Source organism: Jaculus jaculus, chromosome 5 (genome assembly GCF_020740685.1).
Source record: "Jaculus jaculus isolate mJacJac1 chromosome 5, mJacJac1.mat.Y.cur, whole genome shotgun sequence".
In the NCBI taxonomy this organism is placed as follows: domain Eukaryota; kingdom Metazoa; phylum Chordata; class Mammalia; order Rodentia; family Dipodidae; genus Jaculus; species Jaculus jaculus.
In genome coordinates this window covers 132,845,741-132,866,765 of record NC_059106.1, presented here as the reverse complement: position 1 = coordinate 132,866,765, position 21,025 = coordinate 132,845,741, and the positions used below count along the sequence as shown (strand labels likewise).

Sequence of the window (21,025 nt, the reverse complement as noted above, 5' to 3'; positions counted from 1 at the left end):
ATCCTGAGTGATGAAATGTGTGAAATTTGCTTTGCAGGACAGGGATCTTTTGTGTCGTTGTTTGTGTTTGATTGTTATGTGGTAGTGTTTGCTTTTCAGAGACAAAATCTTAAATTCCTAGTCCTCCTGCCTCAGCCTCCTGACTGCTAGAATTCCAGGTGTGTTCTACCACTCCCACCTTCCTCACAGAGACATTTCATGAGCCTCCATCCGATAATGCTTGAATAGTTGGCAGATATTTCTCCCCCCCCCCCTCAAAAAAAGGTTTTCTTCAGGCAATGAAATCAGCCTGATTTTTAGGAGTTGTTTTGAATAAGTCGCCTTAAAAGTAATTTTACATTGTATTATCTGCAGCCCACTACTCATATATGGATAACACATTGGTAGTTGATGGTTCCATAGAGGTGTTTTCTACTATTTTTCAAGTCTGAGTGGATATTGGAATCACCAAGAGAATAATTTTAATTTTGATACCCAGATATTATCAGTGTGTTACTACTTTAAACTATTTACTAATCAAATATCACATAAAATTTAGGATTGTGTGGGGAATGAGTCATGGTTTTACACTGTAGCCCCAGACTGGCCTCAAGTTTGGCAATTATCCTGCCTCAGTTTCCTAAGTCCTAGGATTACAAAATTGAGCCACTACCATTCCTGGCATTACGTGAACTTTTAGCAACATGTTTGTAAGGAAGATAAACGCTCGAACATCACTATGACAAAGTGAAATCTCCTAAATTTTCTGACATCTTCTCCAGCTGCATGTTGAATAATTGTTTTCATCTTCCACTGCTCTGTCTCAATTTATATTTTGTTGGACTCATGTCAGAGGACCAGAAGGGGCACACCAAAAAGTGATCATTTTCAAGTGTGTTTCCATGTAGTAGAAAAATATTTCAACATAAAAAGTCATCTAAGAGATTTGGGGTATATCACAAAAAGGAATTAGATAAAAATTAATATAGCCTGGAAGGCCTCCTATACCCTCACAAGTGAAATCTTACCTTAAATACATTGATTACCTGGCCATGACATTTAACTGCCTTTTGCAATTAACTGAGCTAGACAGAGTGCAACAAGTTCCCCCAGACATGGGCATCTATGACCACAGCTGCAGTCAGTAGGACTTAGTGAAAAGCAGTGTTAGAAGTAGATTTCACCCATCAACCCTATCTACAATGTTAACAGGGCAGGTGGAGCACAAATATTTATTAATATATGTATCCTATATACATATATACACATATACATGTATATAATATATTATTACTGTAACAAATTTCCAAAGCTCAGTACTTTAACACATAATAATAGAAGTATATTTCTCTCGGGCTAGGGAGATGGCTCAGTGGTTAAAGGTGCTTGCTTGCAAGGCCCTGGTTCAGTTTCCCTGTACCCAAATAAAGCCAGATGCACAAAGTAGCACATGTTCTTGGAGTTTGTTTGCAGTGACAAGAGGCCTGAGAGCTTCCATATGTTCCTCTCCCCTCTCTCTGTCCCCCTCAAGTAAATAAATATATATTTCTTAAAGAAGTACATTTCTCTTGATAGCTTCTCATTCCTAGTTTCTATTTAGAAACTCGAACTTTTTCTTATTCTGTCCACACCCTCTACCATTCTCTAGAGCCCTAGAATCCTATGCTACATTCTCAGCCTCTGACAGTTGAGGGTAAGACAGAATACCTGGGATCGTGCAAGGTGTTAATGCCTGATCTCAAGATGTTCCTTTTCTGATAAGGGAGATGGAGGGAGGTTTTATAACAAAAGGATATTGTTCTAAAAGATCTAGGACACAGGAACTTGACCTAGACAGAATGGTCAGGCAGGCATTCCTGAGGAAGTGATACTCCAGTGGGCCATGAAGAAAGAACAGGGCTTTAAATGTCTCAGACAGCGGAGCATGCCGACTGGAGGAACTGAGAAAAGTCAGGGTGGTCAGAAGCCAGAGAGGGAGGGAAACATGATGCAAGAAAAGATTTAAGAGATGAGCCATGAAGAACTTAGGCCTTGCTAGGGATTTCAGCCTTCCTCCCAAAAGTAAAAGAAATCTCAGCTGTTTTATTACTTCTTATACCACTTAGGCATTACAGATTATTCCCAAAAGGTCTTTGGTGATTGAGATATAGAAGCAGCACCATGAGTAAGTGAATGACAGAAACTTTTCCCCACGTATTGTGGTTGTAAACCACACAACATGCATTCCATATCTCTCCAATGTGCCTCATTTTCTACTGCTGAAAGTGAGGTGAGCCAGAGTTAAACATGTTCAGTTTAAAAAAAAAAAAAAGCAACAACCAAAAGAGTAAATATGTTTCCTCCTCCAAATATGAGCCCAGATGCACTTGATACCCCATTCTTGAAGCCTTATTTCTAAACTTTCTTCTCTACTAGCCATAGATGACTTTGTGACAGTTGTTCTCAAGAAACAGGCTTAGGTTCGGACTGATTTCCAAGTGCAGATGCTCTTCACTTTTCTGCACTGATCTCCCTTTTTCATCATGTTGAAAGCATCCCTTCTGACTAAGCCTGGCCTCTGATTCTTCATTTCCTTTTCTTCATACTGACATGAGAATTTGAACAAATTTGCATTCCCTCTAATATTTGAACTAAGTTTAAAAATGGAGCTCAAACCCTCACCTCCACAATTCTGTCTTGAAAACCAATTTGCTGATTGTCCTGACAACCTCCCACCCCCCCCCAAAAACAATGGCCATTAGTTAGTTGTCTTGTAGCAGATACTCCTCAGGCCTCAAGGCTAGTGACCTTGGGCTTTAAAGACTTGGCAAAGCCTTGGGGGTCAATAAAATAGGATGACGGTTGATGTGACGATGAGGTATTTTGAAGTTAATCCAGTCTGCTCTGCCTGTGGTGCCGAATGATTAAGTGTTCCTATAGTTTGAAACTCACCCACAGATTAAAATCATAGAATCATCTAAGCCCCAATGTATATAAGTATGAGGGATATCAAACGCCTTGTGTCTGACTCAGATTATCTGATCTCCTTGGACACATCCTATGCTACACCCATCCTGACCTGGTTTATAACCCCAAGATGTCATACCTTTCCTGACTGTAATACTCCTCATCATATGTCATTATATATGACACAGCTCATGGTGAAATTCACATCTTTTCCCTGAAGATTTCCTTTTTATCCCAAATTCGAATTAATCACTCTGCATGTCCTCTCTCTGAACCACTTACCATCTTAATGTATATGCTTGCACACTCATATCTGTGCTTGTTTTATTTGCTGTAAAACAAGCTTTGAGAAAACAGCCTGTAACTTATTTTGCATTTGTTTCCTAGAGCTCCTTCTAGTGGAAAAAAAAAAAAAAAAGCTCTGAGGTCAGGAAATACTAAGCTCAGGCTGAGATCTGTGATGGAAGCATTTGTCTATCAACTTGGACAAGCATATTGACTCCCTTGACCCCACCTCAGTTCTTCAACAGGAAAGTGGGAATATTTACTTGATAATGATTAAGTGAAAGAAAGTGCTTGAAGGAATTCTGGTGTGGGGCTTGACACATGCTAAGTACTCACAGAGAATTTTATATCCTTCACACATTTGTATCTCTGTTGGACATTTAATGTTCACATGACATAAAATAGAATAACAATGATCATTTGAACATTGGTGAATACTGTACTGACATGACACATTTCATTGGGGGAAATGAGTATTTAATCAAGGAGAAAACTAAGACTAGTTTGATAGTTTGTCCAATTATCAGAACTATTTGAGGGAACTGAAAATTGGCCTAAGTCAGCCTCCAGTACCTGTCTTCTTAGTACTGCTTTCTGACATTTCCCCAAAACATTAGATAATGCAACTCATAAATCTAGCCCTTTCCAGGAACATAATAAAGTTTGCTCACTTTCCCAGACACTCAAAGATAAATCTCCGTTCTCCTGCGAGCTACTTTCTCTCAAGTCTATATATCCAAGTCCATTTTCCCTTTCCTCACAGATAAGATCTTCAGCTCTCTGCCAGTGTACATCTTGGTTCTTTGACCCTGGACATTCTCCAATTCTTTCATATACATCTTAAAGTATAGGGTATGCTTCTTTGAGATATGACTCAGAGAGGTGAGGGAAATAGGTAAGATATATGTGCCAGTGTCAAGAAACACTTTAGTGAGCCCTTAATGTAACCATGTGTTGACTTGATCAAATGCTGAAAACAACTGTGGAATCCCTAGCCAGGAAGATGCCAAGTAGAAATCAGGGAATAGTGCCTATGACAAGGGAAATTTTAAACTCTTCATGTCTAACTTTTATGTTTAGATTTTAGGAACCCTGTCAATTGCTGGTGAATTTTCTAGCTCAGTGTCTTAAAAATACAGCTGCAGTTTGAGTTCTGCCCTCTTTACTTATAAGGGTGATTAACTATTTGTGATGAATAATTATTTAATTGCCAGTTCAGATACATTTGTGTGGTTGTTTTGCTTTTCCTTTCCATGGATGTCAAGTCTTCTCAATAGTAAAATTAATCCAGAATTAGTCATCTGCCTTTTAACAGGTTTTCGTTCAGTCTGCCATAGCTAGAAAATTCCAATTTTACAACATCACCTTTTGCTTTAAAAAAATAAACAAGTAAAAGCTCCCACACAGCCAGTTAGATTTTAACTCTTACAGTATCTCCAGTAATTTATAACAAAGCCTGTACTTCATATTTAACATTTCTTTCTATCCTTGGATAAAAAACTAATCAGAAAGAATTATTGCTCTTTTAATACCCATTTAACCTTTATATTCACAGTGGATATAAAACCACTTAAAATTTAAAGCTCTCTTTTTATGGACTTGTCTGCTGATCCATCTTTTCACAGAGATATTTTTTTTTGCAAGAGTTGTTGAAGCATGACATGCAAGTCCTACACACTTCCAGGCGTCACCATTGACTCTTTTCCATTCCCATGTACTCAGCTCTATTAATTATTTTAATAGTGACTTGCTATTTTAAGGAAGTTCTTTATTACTGCCTCTAAATCCTTTTTTATAGTTGAAATCATTCTTCTTTCCACTGTTAGAAATATTTCATATTTTTTGTCCTGTGACTATGTAAGTGTTTAACATCCTATAACGTGTGCCTGGCCATCTTAATTTTATAGGCTTTCCCAGAAAATTTTAAAAAGGGGGGATATAAGTGCAAGTACGAATGTTGTATGGAGCTCAGTGTGTAATTTGGGCTTCAGTTTCCTCACTCAAGCAACCTATATATACAGCAACAGCATGCGACACCCTTCCGTGTCCCGATTCTTTTGTTTTCTTATTACAAAAATAATTCATCATGTAGTCAAAAAATCAAATTATACAGAGCCTTTAAAGCACAATATTCTACCAGAGTTCCCCTAGAATAAGCCATTATTAATCCATGCATTTACTTCTAGAAGTGTGTGTGTGTGTGTGTGTGTGTATGCACACGTTTGCATGCATGCAGCAGAACACATTTGGAGGTCAAAGGTCAACTTCATGTGTCAGTCCTCACCTTCCATCTTGTTGGAGGCAGGGTCTTGTTCACTGCTGTACTTGCCACTGGCTCAGGACCTTCTAGGAGATCCTCCTGTCTTTGATCCATGTAGGAGTGTTCATATAAATACACACAGTAGTGTATATATTGGTGTGTGGTGTGTACCTCACATTTGCTTGTTTTTTTTTGTTTGTTTGTTTGTTTTTAATTTCCCTTAACAATGTATGCTTGGTATGTTTCTCCAGGTGATACTTAATGTAAGTTTGGGTCTTCTCAGTGGTTTTCAGGATACACGAACATAACTCCTTCAGCCATTTCTCTCCCTGCAGATGAGGAGTCAAGTGCTCCATTTTGCCACTTAAGGCAAATAATTTTGTACAATTATGTTCCTTAAATTTTTAAGACTTTATTCAGGGTAGATTTCTGGAATGTGCTTGCTGAGTCAAACAATGTATTTGTGTTTCAGTTTTGATATCTATTGAAATAGCTCTCTATACACAGGGTCTCAGCTAATAATTCCCAATGCTAACATAAGAATATTTGAGTCCCCATACTCACAATAACCACCTTCCATGCCTTGAATGTTTTCCAGGAAAGTAGTTTAAAATTGGGATCTCAACATTTTTATTTGCATGTTTACAGTGTTTGGTGAGTCTCATCCTTTCCTGTATTTCCTACTTGAACTTGCCTGCTTAACATTCTTTGTCCAGGTTTTAGTTTGGTTGTTTATGGTTCTTTAATTACTGTATTGGAAGTTAAATGTATTTGAAAGTTGATGGTCATTTTGAAACTGTTCCACAGAGTTCTTGTAATTCCTTGGAGAACAGCCTGGATGGGGAGAAGTAGCCTGGCTGGCATTCCTTTCCACAGCCCTAAAACCCTTCCTCTACTCCACACACAAATAAACCTGCATAAAAAGACAGTTCAACTTTTACCTGCATTTCATATTGGTCTTGGAGCTTGAGATGAAAGCAATAGCTGATGAGAATTTAAAAAATTTCTAAAAACAGCACTATTTTGGGAGAAGACCCCTACATTTTGACATAACCCCTAGGTTCTGCAACTCAGAATTAACAAATTGGAAGCGGCTTAGAAATTAATTTCTTAACATATGTTGGTATAAAGAAATACTAACAGAGCTGTTATGAACTTAATACCTTAATGCTAACATTATTATATTCATCATAATAGTTCTAACATATATTTGAAAACTAGTTCTCATATGTCGATAAATAATTCTCAGGGCTTATCATGATTGTACTTAAGCATATAGACATTTATTATCTTCTACTTTATTTAGCTCATAGATGCTGTATTCATTTGAGGACTTGGCTAACTCAAATGGTGTGCTGTTTTTAATTCTATAAATGGAGAGAGAAATTTTGTGGATTTTTAGGTAATTAATATTGGAGTGGTACCCACAGCCAAAGTATACTCCTACTGCAATATACTATTCTCTGTGCAGTTTTAGGGGATAATCTTGGGCATATCAAATTGCCTTAACTTCTAAGCTACTATGTTTTCTTCGCTGCTGCAATTGGAATAAGAATGAAGCCAATGACATTCTGCCATGGATGTATGTTGTGAAATATACATATATATATAGATATATATATGAAATTATCCTAGTATCTTTTGTCTGTCATTGTGGTAGTGAAAAGGAATTTCTAGTTTAAGAGTAACTGCAGTAAATAGGTTTTGTGTTTGCCATATTAAGATACCATTAGATCATTATGGATAGTTTATTTCCAAGCTTAATTTATCCCAGTTTCATGTTTGTTTGTTTGGTTGGGTTTTTTGTTTGTTTGTTTGTTTTTCTTTCACAATTTTTATTAACATTTCCCATAATTATAAAAAAAATATCCCATGGTAATACCTCTCCCCCCCCGCACTTTCCCCTTTCAAATTCCATTCATCATATTACCTCCCCATCTCAATCATTGTACTTACATATATACAATATCAACCTATTAAGTACCTTCTTCCCTTCCTTTCTCTTCCCTTAATATCTCCTTTTTAACTTACTGGCCTCTGCTACTAAGTATTTTTTGTTTGTTTGTTTTTTGAGATAGGGTCTCACTCTAGCCCAGGCTGACTTGGAATTCACTCTGTATTCTCAGGGTGGCCTCAGTCTCACAGCAGTCTTCCTAATTCTGCCTCCTGAGTGCTGGGATTAAAGGCATGAACCACCACACTAGGCCCAGTTACATGTTTTAAATCATATTTAGAAAAAACTGTGAGTCTAGTTTTTTTCATTCTGCCTAAAATAAGAAAGGTAATGACTGTATGGTCAAGGTAATTGCTTGAGTGTGTTTTCTCAATGCTTCCTTCTTTTTTCCATTTCTTTAATTTTTAAAAATTTTTCTTCATTTATTTGCAAGCAGAGAGAGATAGGGGGAGAGAGAGAGAGAGAGAGAGATATTGAGATTGAATGGGTGTGCCAGGGCTTCCAGCAACTGCAAACGAACTCCAGACCTTGTGCATCTGGAAATCAAACCAAGGTCCTTTGGCTTTGTATGCAAGCGCCTTAACAACCAAGTTATCTCTGTAGCCCTATTTTCCATTTTTTAAAAATTTCCTACTTTGTACAATTATCTATAGAACTATGTAGACTATCTTAATCATTAAACAACACCTATAACAATATTTTGAGTTAAAGAAATTTGAACAATTGTTTTGTTTTGTTTTGTTTTGTTTTTTTGTGGGTGTGGGCTTCTTGATTCCTTTTTCCTGTTTCTTTTTCTTTATCTCTTTTGTTTGTTTTGTTTTGGAGGTAGGGTCTCACTCTAGCCCAGACTGACCTGGAATTTACTATGTAGTCTCAGACTGGCCTTGAACTCAGATTGATCCTCCTACCTCTGCCTCCCAAGTGCTGGGAATAAAGGTGTGCACCACCACACCCAGCTCAAACACGTTTTTTTAAACTGGAAAGTGGTGGGTACCTACACTGTACTATACCAGAAATATTTGTTTCCTTGAAATTTTTAAAAATTATGTAGAGCCAATACATTTATTTATTCAGTATTCAAGGGTCTTCAAATGCATCACAGAGCACCACAGGCAGAAACTCCTGCTTCTGTGATACTCTTATTTATAGTGGGAAACTAATACACAATAGACATAGCACAAATGTAAATCATGCAGAATATTATACCTTAAAAGGATATACATGGTACAAGAAAAGGATGCAGACAGGGTAAACTTTGAGAAGACTGTGAATGATTCTGAAGCCATGAAGGGAGTATATCTTCAGTGTTGGAGGGTCATTAGTAGGTCCATGGTAGCTGTAGAGAAGTGGACAAGCTGAGTAGTAAGGTATGGCATCAGAGGGATTTCTTGGGAAGGAGACCACTGGCTCTTACAACTCATGGGTTCTTTTAAGGACCCAGTTAGGAAACATATGACTAATGTGAGGTTAAACTATTCATCCTAAGTTCCAGAATCAATGAAAGAAATGCAAACTCTTCCATCAGTTCCATGCACATAAAAATAGATGACCTAAGTTCAACTGAAGCAACATTCAATAAGATGGCACTTTGTTCAAAGCAAGGAACTAGGATAGTTTCACATATTTATGAAGAATTGAACATCAGGAGAAAAAAAAAAAAGACTATCATATGGTCCCAATGAAGGGGTTGGAAAGATTGCTCAATGGTTAATGCACTTGCTTGCAATGTCTGATAGCCCAGGTTTGATTCCCTAGTACCCACCTAAAGCAGGATGTACAGAGTAACACATGAATCTGGAGTTCCATTGTAATGGTGGTAGGACTGGGTGCACCATTATATATGGAGCTCCTCATCTCTCCTCCCTTCCTCTCCCCTCTGCCTGCTTGCAAATAAATACCAAAATATTTTTAAAAATAAAATTGGAAAGACACAGAGAAGATTAGAGTGTCCCTTGCATAAGGATGACATGCTAATCTGTGAAGTTTTCCATACTTTTCAAAAGAGGATAACAGGATGGGAACCTTACCAAATTATAGTATGCTCATATATTAAAATACTCAAGGAAAAATTAAAATGTTAACAAAATTGTTACCCAATGATTGTCTGAAACTGATAGGTTTTCCATGTATAATATAAATATAAATGTCTATATTATTTGGCTAAACTGTAACAAAATGAAACTACTCTGTAACCATCAGTCTGAAGAAAAGGCACAATGCAAGCCTTATATCAGATGGCTCCTTCATGCTAACCTAACTTTAGGTTTTCTTCTTCCCCAAGAAGGTCACTATTTTGGCAGATCATACTATATATACATTAGTCTTAGCTATTGTTGTGCATACTTTTACAGTTTTTTAAGTGTTGTTTCTATTTTTTGATATTATTTGTAGGATTTCTGTATAGTTACAATTCATTTATTTTATTCTAGAAGTTTTAAGTTTTAGATTTTGTTTATTACACGTTAAATTTTACATAGGATGACCAAGGTTCTAATTTTTTTGCATGTTTGGGGTTTGTCCATATGTTCTATCATTACTTGTCATAAATTAATAAACTATATTGCCAACCATATGCATATTACAGATGGCATCACTGTCTTCCTACATCAGTCTGTATATCGGTCCATTCTCTAGTCTTCACACTGTCTCAATTTTAGTTATGTAGTAAACCTGGAAATTAAGTAGTATGCTATGCTCTGTTTGTAATTTTTTTTTCTGTTATAAGTACTTTGCTTTTTCATATGAATTTTTAAAATCAGGTTTTACAAAATGTCCTGCTAGGAGTTTTATTGGAATTGTGTTGTCTCTAGGGATCAGTCTAAGGAGAAATACATTAACAAAATGGATTTTTTTTTCAACCCATAAATATAATGTATCTCCATATACTTACATCTTCAAATTGTTTAATAATTGTTTTATAATTTTCTCCCGATAAATGCTGAAGCTATTTTATAAGATTTGTAATGAAGCATTTCATGGTTTGAATGGTTTGTAAATACATTTTTTTAAAGGAACACAGTTTCTAATTATCCATAGCTACTATATAAATTAAGATTGATTTTTATATACTGACCCAGTGTGGCCTTGTTAGATATATTTATTAATCAAAATCATTCTCTGTATAGAGGCAGTTTTTCTTCTTTTCTATTAATCTGTGCCTTTTCTGTATCTTGTTCTAGTACTGTGACTAGGATCCTTAGTTATTTGGTGAACAAAAATGTAAATGGGCATTCTTGCCTCATTTTTAACCTTATAAGAAAGAGAGTGTTTTGGTCGTTAAGTAAAATGTTACACGAAGGTCTACCACAGATACTCTTTTTCCTTTCTGCTGCTGTGTTCCTTTGTGCTAAGACTTTTAGTCATGAAAAGGAAAAGAATTTCATCAAGTGATGTTAAGTATCAGGTAATAGACTAATGACATTTGCCTTCTATAACCTATCAATATATAAAAATATACTCATGTATTTTTAATATTGTATGAGCTTTGCATTCTAAAGATGGCCCTATTTAGTTATGTTGTGGTAATTGTTTTAAATATAATGGAGTTTGATTTGCTTAGCAGTTGGTTTTGCAACTGTCATAAGGGACTCTTACCTACACTTCGCATTCTTTCTCTCTTTTCTACCTCTATCTCTCCCCCCGCCCGCTTTGATAAAGTGTCTTGATGTATTACTCAGGCTAGTCTTCATGGAACTCCAGCTGTGAGTGCCACCATGACCTCACCGAGCTTCATGTTAGTTTTTTTCTTGCTTCTATATAATATGTATTTTTTCCTTTAGGCTAATTTCAAGATCTGTTCATTGTCTTCCACAGTCTGAAAAATGATATGTTCATTGGAGTTATTGTTTGGAATTCTTATTTCTAGGTTTACTATATACATATTTGCATGTACATGCATGCATGTATACATACGTATATATGCATATACATATTCTTTATCAATCCTTTAATTTACTATTTCATGTATATACTTATTATTTTGAAAGCCATTTTCTCTTCACATTTTTGTTTGTTGCCTTTCTCTTCCCATTCTGAGCTTCTATATTCATGTGTGCTTAATATTGTGCTACAGTTTTGCTTGCTCTGTCTTGTTCTTTGGCCCATGTTGTTGAGATTTTATGTGTATATATGTGTCTTCAAATTTTCTTTATAATCTATGAATATATATTTGATATAAATATATATGAATCTATCTTATGAATTGATTTGAATGAGGGGGTGTGTTTATGGGAACCCCAGGTCTTTTGGTGCTGCAGATTCCAGATGCATGGGCCACTTTGAGTCTTTCTCCAGCTGAGTGCTGGGAAATCAGGCCTGTGCTCACAGATCTTGTGAGAAAGCACCTTGGACTGCTGAATTATCTCCTTAGCACCCCACTCCTACCCCACCACCTTCCAATGTGCTATTTTTTCATTAATTGAGTCTATGAGGTCATAGGAAGTCTTCTTTTGCTCTGTTACTGAGCATTTTGTTTCTTGAATATCTATTTTATTTTTATAAGCAACAATAATCTTCATGTCTCTGATATATATGTTTTCTTTCTTTACTAAAAACATTGTAACATTAATCAGCATCATTTTATATTTATTATTCAGAGCCTACAATATCTGTTTTCTTTCTAATTTCTTTCAAATTCTGTTTCTTTGTCTATTATATTTTACGATTTTTTAAAACATATTTTATTAGTTATGGACATACTTAGTATGCAAACACAATATGTTGGGACCATCCTTTTCCTCATCCCTATTATTTTTGTTTATAAGAATGTCCTTTTTATGGAATGGTCAGATATTTTGTACAGTATAACAGAAATAGGAAAATATATTTTATGCACAGAAGCAGATATGCCTTTTCTTCTGTTAAACCTTTCATTTGTTGTTTTCGTTCAAGTCTAGTCAGGAATGAACCTTGTTTGAGATGTGGGGTAAGGTTGTTGTTATGGTTACCTCAGTGTACCATGGATTTCAAGTACCTCTATTGTTACCTCAGTTTGCAGCCAGCAATGTTTTACCAAAAGAATTTTCTCATCAGCTTCACTCTTAGGTTTAGACATTCTCTTTGTGCCTGACCCCAGAGGTAGTCTTCCTCTTGTCTCTCCCCAAACACACTGCCGCCTCATTACCTCATGTTACTTGATATTTATGGGCAGGCCATACTACTTGCTCTATATTAGCAACAGTTTTAGGTGCCTTGTTTCACTAGCCCTGAATTTCTCTGAGCACTAGTATCAAGTTTTTCTTCCTTACTTTGGCTATAGTAGGGATTCACTGGTACATTAAAGACAACAGGACAAATTGCCCTTTTCCTAAGGCTGCAGACTTTTATTGTGAGTTGAAGATATAGATAGAAGGATCTGTTTGTGGCATTAATTCTTCTCTACAACATTTACTTTCCAATTGCCCAGCAATCATGTTATCAAACACTTTATGAGGACTCTTAACCTCCCCAAGTGTTCCTTTTATGAACTAGGTGATACCTGTGAGTAAAAGTCTGAACTGAAATTCCCTTTTATCTATACCATCAGTTCTGTGCTCTTACTATAGTGCTCAGCCTTTCATTTGTAAGTGACAAATAATATACAGGTGAGTTTTTCTTTTTGTTTTTACTGGATATGCCTGGGATTCAGAGACATATGTTTCATGCAAGCACGTGTTAGCATCTTTTGTCTCCTTACAGATGTTGGCCTTTGAGCACAGGCTAGTCTATTGCTATGCAGCCATAGTTCTCTTATAAACTTATATAAATATGTGGGTTTACTGGACTTTCTAACATGAATTTTTTTATATGGGCAGGAGCAGTACTTTTCAATCTTCCATGATCATGTAAGAACCCATGATAATTTTAACTTCTGTATATTTTTTCATTGAGTTAAAATAACATTTCTATTCTAATTTCAATAAGCAGTTGAATTACATCATGTTGGATCCATTGCTATAATGGATGTTTTTATAAGTTTATGCCTTTGGCTACCCATAGATGAAATATTTCTCAATGATATAGATGGAATAGAATTGATTAGGTATAGATGAATTTATATGTATGTATGTATGTATATATATATGTATATATAGCCAGTTCAAGGTAAAATTTTTAATAAAATTTTCAAATTAAGTATAGCTTACAAGTAAGGACATCTATCTCAAGAAAGCACAGGACCTCTATAAGCTGTAGCATGAGAGTGGTATGGATATTCACATCTCTAACATTGTCTGAACATTGCATATCCTGTGTGCATACTATTGTGATGTAAAGGGCATGCCATATCTATTCAGCAGCTTTAAAAGGTGGATGTAAGCAATTGCTGTACTACGAGCAAATACAGAAACAAAGGAAAACGATAAATCCACTGAAGTGCATTGAAGAAGAGACCACTCAAAATGGAATTATAAGCATAGCAGTATAAATGGTAACTAAGTACTGAGACCCGGGAATTTGAGTATAACCCTGGCTCTATACTCTTTAACTGGGTAAAAGAAAGTCTCTTTTTCTTTTCTTTAAAAGATGTATAACACCATCAAATATAGATACTTACCTTAGGGTGAAAGGATGGAAAAGATATTCCAAGCAAATGGAGCCAAGAAAAGAAAAAGGTGCCATCACTCCCTGACAAAATAGGCTTCAAACCAAAATTAATCAGAAAAGTTAGATGGTGATTTCATACTGATTAGGCAGGAGTCCACCAAGAAGGGATTATAATTCTTAGCATGTACATACCAAAAAAAAGATGTACCTAATTTCATAAAACAAATTCTACGAGATATAAAGTTAGAGATTAACACATAGTAGGTGGTTCCCATGCTCCACTCTCACCCATAGACAGATCACCTGGACAGAAAACAAGCAAAGAGGCATTTGAGTTAAATGGCATCATAAAGCATATGGACCAAACATTCACAGAACATTCCATTCAAACAGTACAGAATACAAATTCTTTTCACCAGCACATGGAACTTTCTCTAAAATATATCATATATTAAGACACAAAGAAAAATCTCAACAAATCCAGAAAAATTAAAGGAAAACTATAGAAAATATCATAACCCCTGGAGATTAATCATCACACTGTGAAGTACTAGAACAATTCATTGAAAAAAATCATGGAGGAAATAAAAAAGATACTAGAATTGAATGACAATGAAAACACAACAAACTAAAACCTGTGGGATACAATGACGGCAGTTCCTATGAAGGAAGTTTATATCGCCAAGTGCCGCCATTCCAATAGTGAGATCTCAGACAAAGAACTGAATGATACACCTAAAATCCGTAGAAGCACAAGAACACAGCAAACACAAAAGGACTAAAAGAATAGAAATAATTCAACCACAGCAACAGCTGAAGAAATAGGAGCAACAACAAAAAAGAATAAGCCAAACTAAGAGTTGATTCTCTGAAATGATAAACGATGTTGATGAGCTGCCGGCCAAATTAACCAAAAGAAAGAGAAGACCCAAATCAAAATGACTGCAAATAGGGGCTGGGGAAATGGCTTAGCTGTTAATGCATTTGCCTGTGAAGCCTAAGGCCCACAGTTCAATTCCCCAGGACCCACGTAAGCCGGCTTCACAAGGGGGCACATGCATCTGGAGTTTATTTGCAGTGGCTGGAGGCCCTGGCATGCCCTTTCTCTCTGCCTCTTCCTCTCTCTCTCTCTCCCAAATAAATAATAAATAATTTTTTTAAAAAAATGACTACAAATAAAGAGAGGAATTACAACACATATCAGTGAAATAAAGAAAATCATAAGAACATGTTTTTTAAAAACCTTTGTTCCACCACATTGGAAAAAGAAGTGGATGACTTTCTAGATACCTATGACCTACTAAATTTAAATCAAGATGAGATTTTAAAAATTAAATAAATCTATACCAAGCAATGAGATTGAAATAGTATTTAAAAATCTCCAAGCCCAAAATGCAAAAATCCACATGGATTCACTGCAGAATTTCATGAGGCCTTTAAAGAATTGAGAGCAATGATTTTTCAAATTATTACATGTAACAGAAAAGGAAACAACTCTCCTTTACTCCTTTTATGTAGCCAGCATTGCACTAAAAGCAAAACCATTACAAACAGGCACAACACAAAAGAAAACTATAGGGCTGAATAAATGACTTAGCAGTGTCTGCCTGCAAAGTCAATGGACCCAAGTTCAATGCCCCACTACCCACATAAGCCAGATGCACAAGGTGGTTCATGTGTCTGGAATTCATTTGCCAGTGACTAAAGGCCCTGATATTTTCATTCTCTCTCTCTTTATTTTCATTCATTCTCTCTCTCTCTCTCTCTCTCTCTCTCTCTCTCTCTCTCTCTCTCTTTCTTTCTCTCTTTCTCTCTCTTTCTCTCTCTCCCCCTTCCCTCTCTCCCTCCTTCTCCCTCCCTCCCTCCCTCCCTCTCTCTCAAATAAATAAGTAAAATATATTTTAAAAGAAAACTATAAACAAATAGCTGTAAAAATTCTCAACAAAATACTTGCAAATCAAATCTAAGAACATCAATAACATATCAAAAGGTTCATTTACCTCAATTAAGCTGGCTTTAATTCCAAAGATGTGAGGATGGTTCAACATATATAAATGAATAAATGCAATACAATCACATAAATGGACTCAAGAATAGCAATCACATGATTACCTCAATAGATACAGAAAAAGAAGCTCCTTTTTTTTTTTTTTAACAAAATCCCTATTGATTTAAAAAAAAAAAAACTCTGCAGAGGCTAGGGATGGGAGGAACGCTATCTCAACCTATTAAAGGCTATTTATGACAAACAAACCTAAGGCCAACATCATGCTAAATGGAGAAAAACTCAAAACATTTCCACTAAGATCTATAGCCAAGAAAGGTGTTTATTCTATTCTCTCCTATTTAATTCAGTGCTTAAAGTCTTAACTAGAGTTAAACTACATGAGAAAGAAATAAATGGGATACAAATAGAAAACGAAGTCAAATTATCCTTGTTTGAATATCATATGATTCTATACATAAGAAACCCTAAAGACTCCACCAGAAAACTCCTAGAGCTGATAATCACTTTCAACATAGTGATAAGATAAAAAACAAATACCATAGAAGGCCTGGAGGGATTGCTTAGTGGTTAATACATTTGTGTGCAGAGCCAAAGGGGCCTGGTACAATTCCCCAGGACCCACATTAGCCAGATGCACAAGGGGTGCACACATCTGGAGTTCAGTTTGCATGCCCATTCTCTCTCTCTCCCTCCCTCCCTTTTTCTCTGTCAAGTAAATAATAAAAATAGCATGAGAAAGAAATCAAGGAAATAGACTCATTGACAATAACCACAAAAATAACATACCTTAGAATAACAGAATAAATAGAAGACCTTGACAATGAAAGCATTAAAACGCTAAAGAAAATATTGATGAAGATAGAAAGATCTCTCATGCTCATGGACAAGAAGAATCATTACTGTGAAAATGTCCATCCTACCAACAACAATCTATAGAGTCAGTGCAACCCACACAAAAATTCTAATACCAATCTTTACTGAAATAGAAAAACATCTCGAATTTCATATGTAAGCACAAAAGACCTAGATAGCCAAAATAATCCAAATCAAAAAGAATATTGCTTGGGGAGGAGGAAATGTCACCATACCAGACTTCAAATTACATTTCAGACTCATAGTAACAAAATCAATATGGTGTTGGTACAAAATAGACATGTGTAACACTGGAATAGAATAAAAGATTCAAGGATAAGTTCCTATAACTACAGCCAACTGATTTTTGAAAAGATATATACATATGTATATGTATGTGTATATATATGTGTGTGTGTGTGTATTTATTTATTTATAGGTATGTATGTATATGTATGTATGTATGTATATGTGAAAATTATTTCAGCAAATGGTGCTGTACAAAACTGGGCAGGTACATTTAGAAGAATGAAAATACATATACATATTTGCAGCCGAGAGAGAGAGAAAATGGGCCATCAACCCCAGGGCCTCTAGCCACTGCAAAAAATAAAATAAAATTCCAGATGCATTCACCACTTTGTGCGTCTGGCTTTATATGGGTACTGGGTAATTGAACCCAGGTATTAGGCTTCACAGACAAGTATCTAAACCACTGAGTCATCTCTCCAGCCCCTGAAACTAGATTCTTATTTCTCACCCTGCACAAAAGTAAACTCCAAATTGATCAATGACCTTAATGTAAAGTCTAACATTCTGAAACAGCTATAGGAAAAATTAGGGCGTACACCACAAGTTATAGGCACAGGGTAGGAATTTCTGAATAGGACTCCAGTTTCCCAGGAAATAAGATAAACTATCCATGGGACCCCATGGGACTTAAGAACCTATTTCATAGCAAAGTGAACTATCAACCCAGTCAAGAGGCAGCCTACAGAATGGAAGAAAATCTTTGCCAGCTACATATCTGACAGAGGATTAATATCTAGAATATACAAATAAACATCAATCAATGGTTGACCCACTAAAAATTCTTTTGAGAGTTCTCAACAAAAGAAATACAAATGGTTAATGGATATTTTTTAACTTGTTCAGTGTTCTTAGCCATCAGGGGAGTGTAAAATAAAACTACTTTGAGATTCCACCTCACTGCACTTAGAATGACAATTATCAAGTAAACAAATGACACCAAAAGCTCATGAGGATGTAGAAGAATGAGAATTTGTTTTCAGTGCTGGTGGGAGTGTAAAAGAGTGTAGCTCCTGTGGAAATAAGTATGGAGCTTGCTCAAAAAGCTAAAGATAGAGCTACTGTATGACCCAGCTATAACACTCCTAAGCTTATACCCAAAGAACACTGTAATTTACTTCAGAGACACTTGCACACCCACATTCATTGCTGCTTTATTCCAGATAGCAAGAAAATTGAATAAATTGAGATGCCCATCAATGAATGACTGGATAATGAAAATGTAGTACATATTCACAATGGAATTTTATTCAGTGGTAAAGAAATTTTAATTATGAAATTTTCAGAAAGAATAGATGAACCTATTATATTGAACAAGGTAACTCAGGCTCAAAAATGCCAATGCTGCATGTTCTCTTCATTTGTACATTCTAGCTTTAACTCTCCAGACCTACCTGGTCTGCTGTCAGTCCCTGGCAGAAAAGCTTTTCCTTTGCTTGGCAGTGGGAAGACAGGTGATGCAGTGGGTGATAACTGGTCAAATATTGAAAATAAGTGCCTCATGCATGCTCCACCCTGTACTAAACTATACATCACCTCCTCCGGGGCTCAGGGAGCATTATGGAAGATGGGACCGATGGATTGTAAGACCTGGAGGATTGTACGGGGCACTGTGGAACTCTGTTACCCAGACATGAGGCCATAGCACTCATGAATTCAGAGCCATAGGTACCTGCACAAAACCTTCATATGATGGTGCCCATGTTATAGATAGAGGTGGGCCGTGGAAGGCCACTACCCTCCTGGATGAGCTAATGGCAGACAATGTTTGTTAGGGGAGGGACATTCATTTTGTACCATAGGCACTGGTAAGAGGTGAGCGGTATAGTGGGTGGAACTGAAAAGATAACGGAGAGTAATGTGGGGCACGTAAGATCAAAATATATATATTTGTATGAAAAGTTGAACTTTAACAAATTGACACAAAAAGATGAATAACAGTAATATCAATAACAAAGTAATGTGAGATGATGCACCTTTTAAATGCTGAGTAGATTATTAACTTCTCTCATAATCAGTTTCTGACATCAATTTTGCCTTCACATAATCTTTAATAATTTCATATTAAGAATAAAACAGGGCTGGAGAAATGGCTTAGTGGTTAAGGTATTTGCCTGCAGAGCTACAGGATCCCAGTTCTACTCTCCAGGACCCACATATGCCAGATGCACAAGGGGGTACATGCATCTGGAGTTCGTATGCAGTGGTTGATGGCCGTGGTACACCCATTTCCTCCCTCCCTCTCTCCCTCCACCTCTTTCTCTCTCTCTTTCCTTCTCTCAAATAAATAAATAAAATATATTTTTTAAAAGAATGAAACATATGACTTTGTTTTACAGCAGTTACTGGTAGTACTTGGTTCTTTGGTCCTGGAAGTAATAATCTTAGAACTAGTATTCACTGAAGTTCTTTAAGGGATTCTTAAGGGTTTCTGGGGTCAGAAATATTCTCTTACACATGAGAAAACTGAAGCATAGGAAAGACACTGTGCTAATATGTAAAACTATTGTTATTCTGTCAATACCGTTGGTTTCTCAAAATGAAATGATGATCTTGAGAATAAGGAATGAATTAAACTGGGGTATCCTTGTTACTCTGCTGTTCCTCTGTGTGCTTCTTGCAGAGTTGCGGGCATTCATCATTCTTCCTGCAACCAGAGAATTCTGAAAGCATACTTCTAACATAAGCCTCCAATTCCACAATGATAGCACTGGTGGCTCATACCCAGTGTTTTAATGATGAATGTAATCCAAACATAAAAAGATCTAAATGCATACTTTGAAGGAATTTGCAAAAATGAGGAACACCCAAAAAAAGCACAATTTAGTTTGTTTCTTTCACATCTGTGTTTATTTTTCCCCTCCTCTTGTGCATATTGAGGATTTTCTAAAGATTGTATTTTTAAACTAAATAAATGATCCCAAAATCTTCACTGATGGAGGAGATTAGTGAGCTTTTTGTAGATGTGATTATTAAATAATTCAAAGGAATAACCCCATTGTGACATTTTCCCCCTGAGTTGTGGATAATTTTTAGGATTCTCCCCAATACCAAAAGCTAATTATGTTTTCTCTACATTTTTTTATCTAACAAATGCTGTCTCATAGATTTTACTATCACTGATTTTTATTATAATTGTAAATACACATTAATTATACAGATTAATGGGTTTCATGGCTACATTTTTATACATGCGCATATGCTACTTTGATGACCTCAACCTTAATACTCCTCTTGCCCTTCTTTCTTTTCCTTCTCCCTTCAGTCCCCTTTCCTCTCTTTTTAAAGTTTTTAAAAAGAGTTAAAGCAAGAGAAGGGAGAAGAGAAGATAGATACCTAAACTAATTAGGGACTAGGTAGATAATTATGAACCAAAAGTGACTTCAAAACCTATCAGTCTCTGAATGTGAAGTTTTCTCTTGTTTTCCCCATTCTGTAACCAGTCCTAGGAGAGATGCAAGATTTAAAGTTTAGGAGCTCAGTCTACACAAATTCATATAAATTCTTAAGATGAATTTGAAAATAGTCTTTGTGGCTGGAGTTATAGTTCACTGATATAGCACTCTCACCCAGTATACACAGTCTTCACCCAGTACACACAATCTGTAGGTTCACTCACACCACCACCAACAACAACATAAAAAGAATACTTGAATAGTGGAAATTGTTGTACCCTATGTATACTCTCATTCATGAAATTATTGGTCTCTTGGATTCTAAACTATGCTTGCTATTTAATAGCATGTATCATTTATTTATTCATACATGTCCACCCCAGTTCCTCATAATATCATTTACTGCCTATTTTTTTCTATGCCATTGATTATGCTGAAGATGTATGATTGCATATATTAAGTGAGACCTTTACTACTGTTCCTTAATTGATATCAAAAGAGAAAACTTAGTTTCA

At 36.0% G+C, this 21,025-nt stretch overlaps 1 protein-coding gene and 1 pseudogene across 2 annotated transcripts in view; both read left to right on the top strand.

Moving 5' to 3' along the window:
* Positions 1-21,025, top strand: part of LOC101606456 (LIM domain containing preferred translocation partner in lipoma) — a 681,167-nt gene that overhangs the window by 602,291 nt on the left and 57,851 nt on the right. The window lies entirely within an intron of this gene.
* On the top strand, positions 9,324-9,421 carry LOC123461162 (annotated as a pseudogene).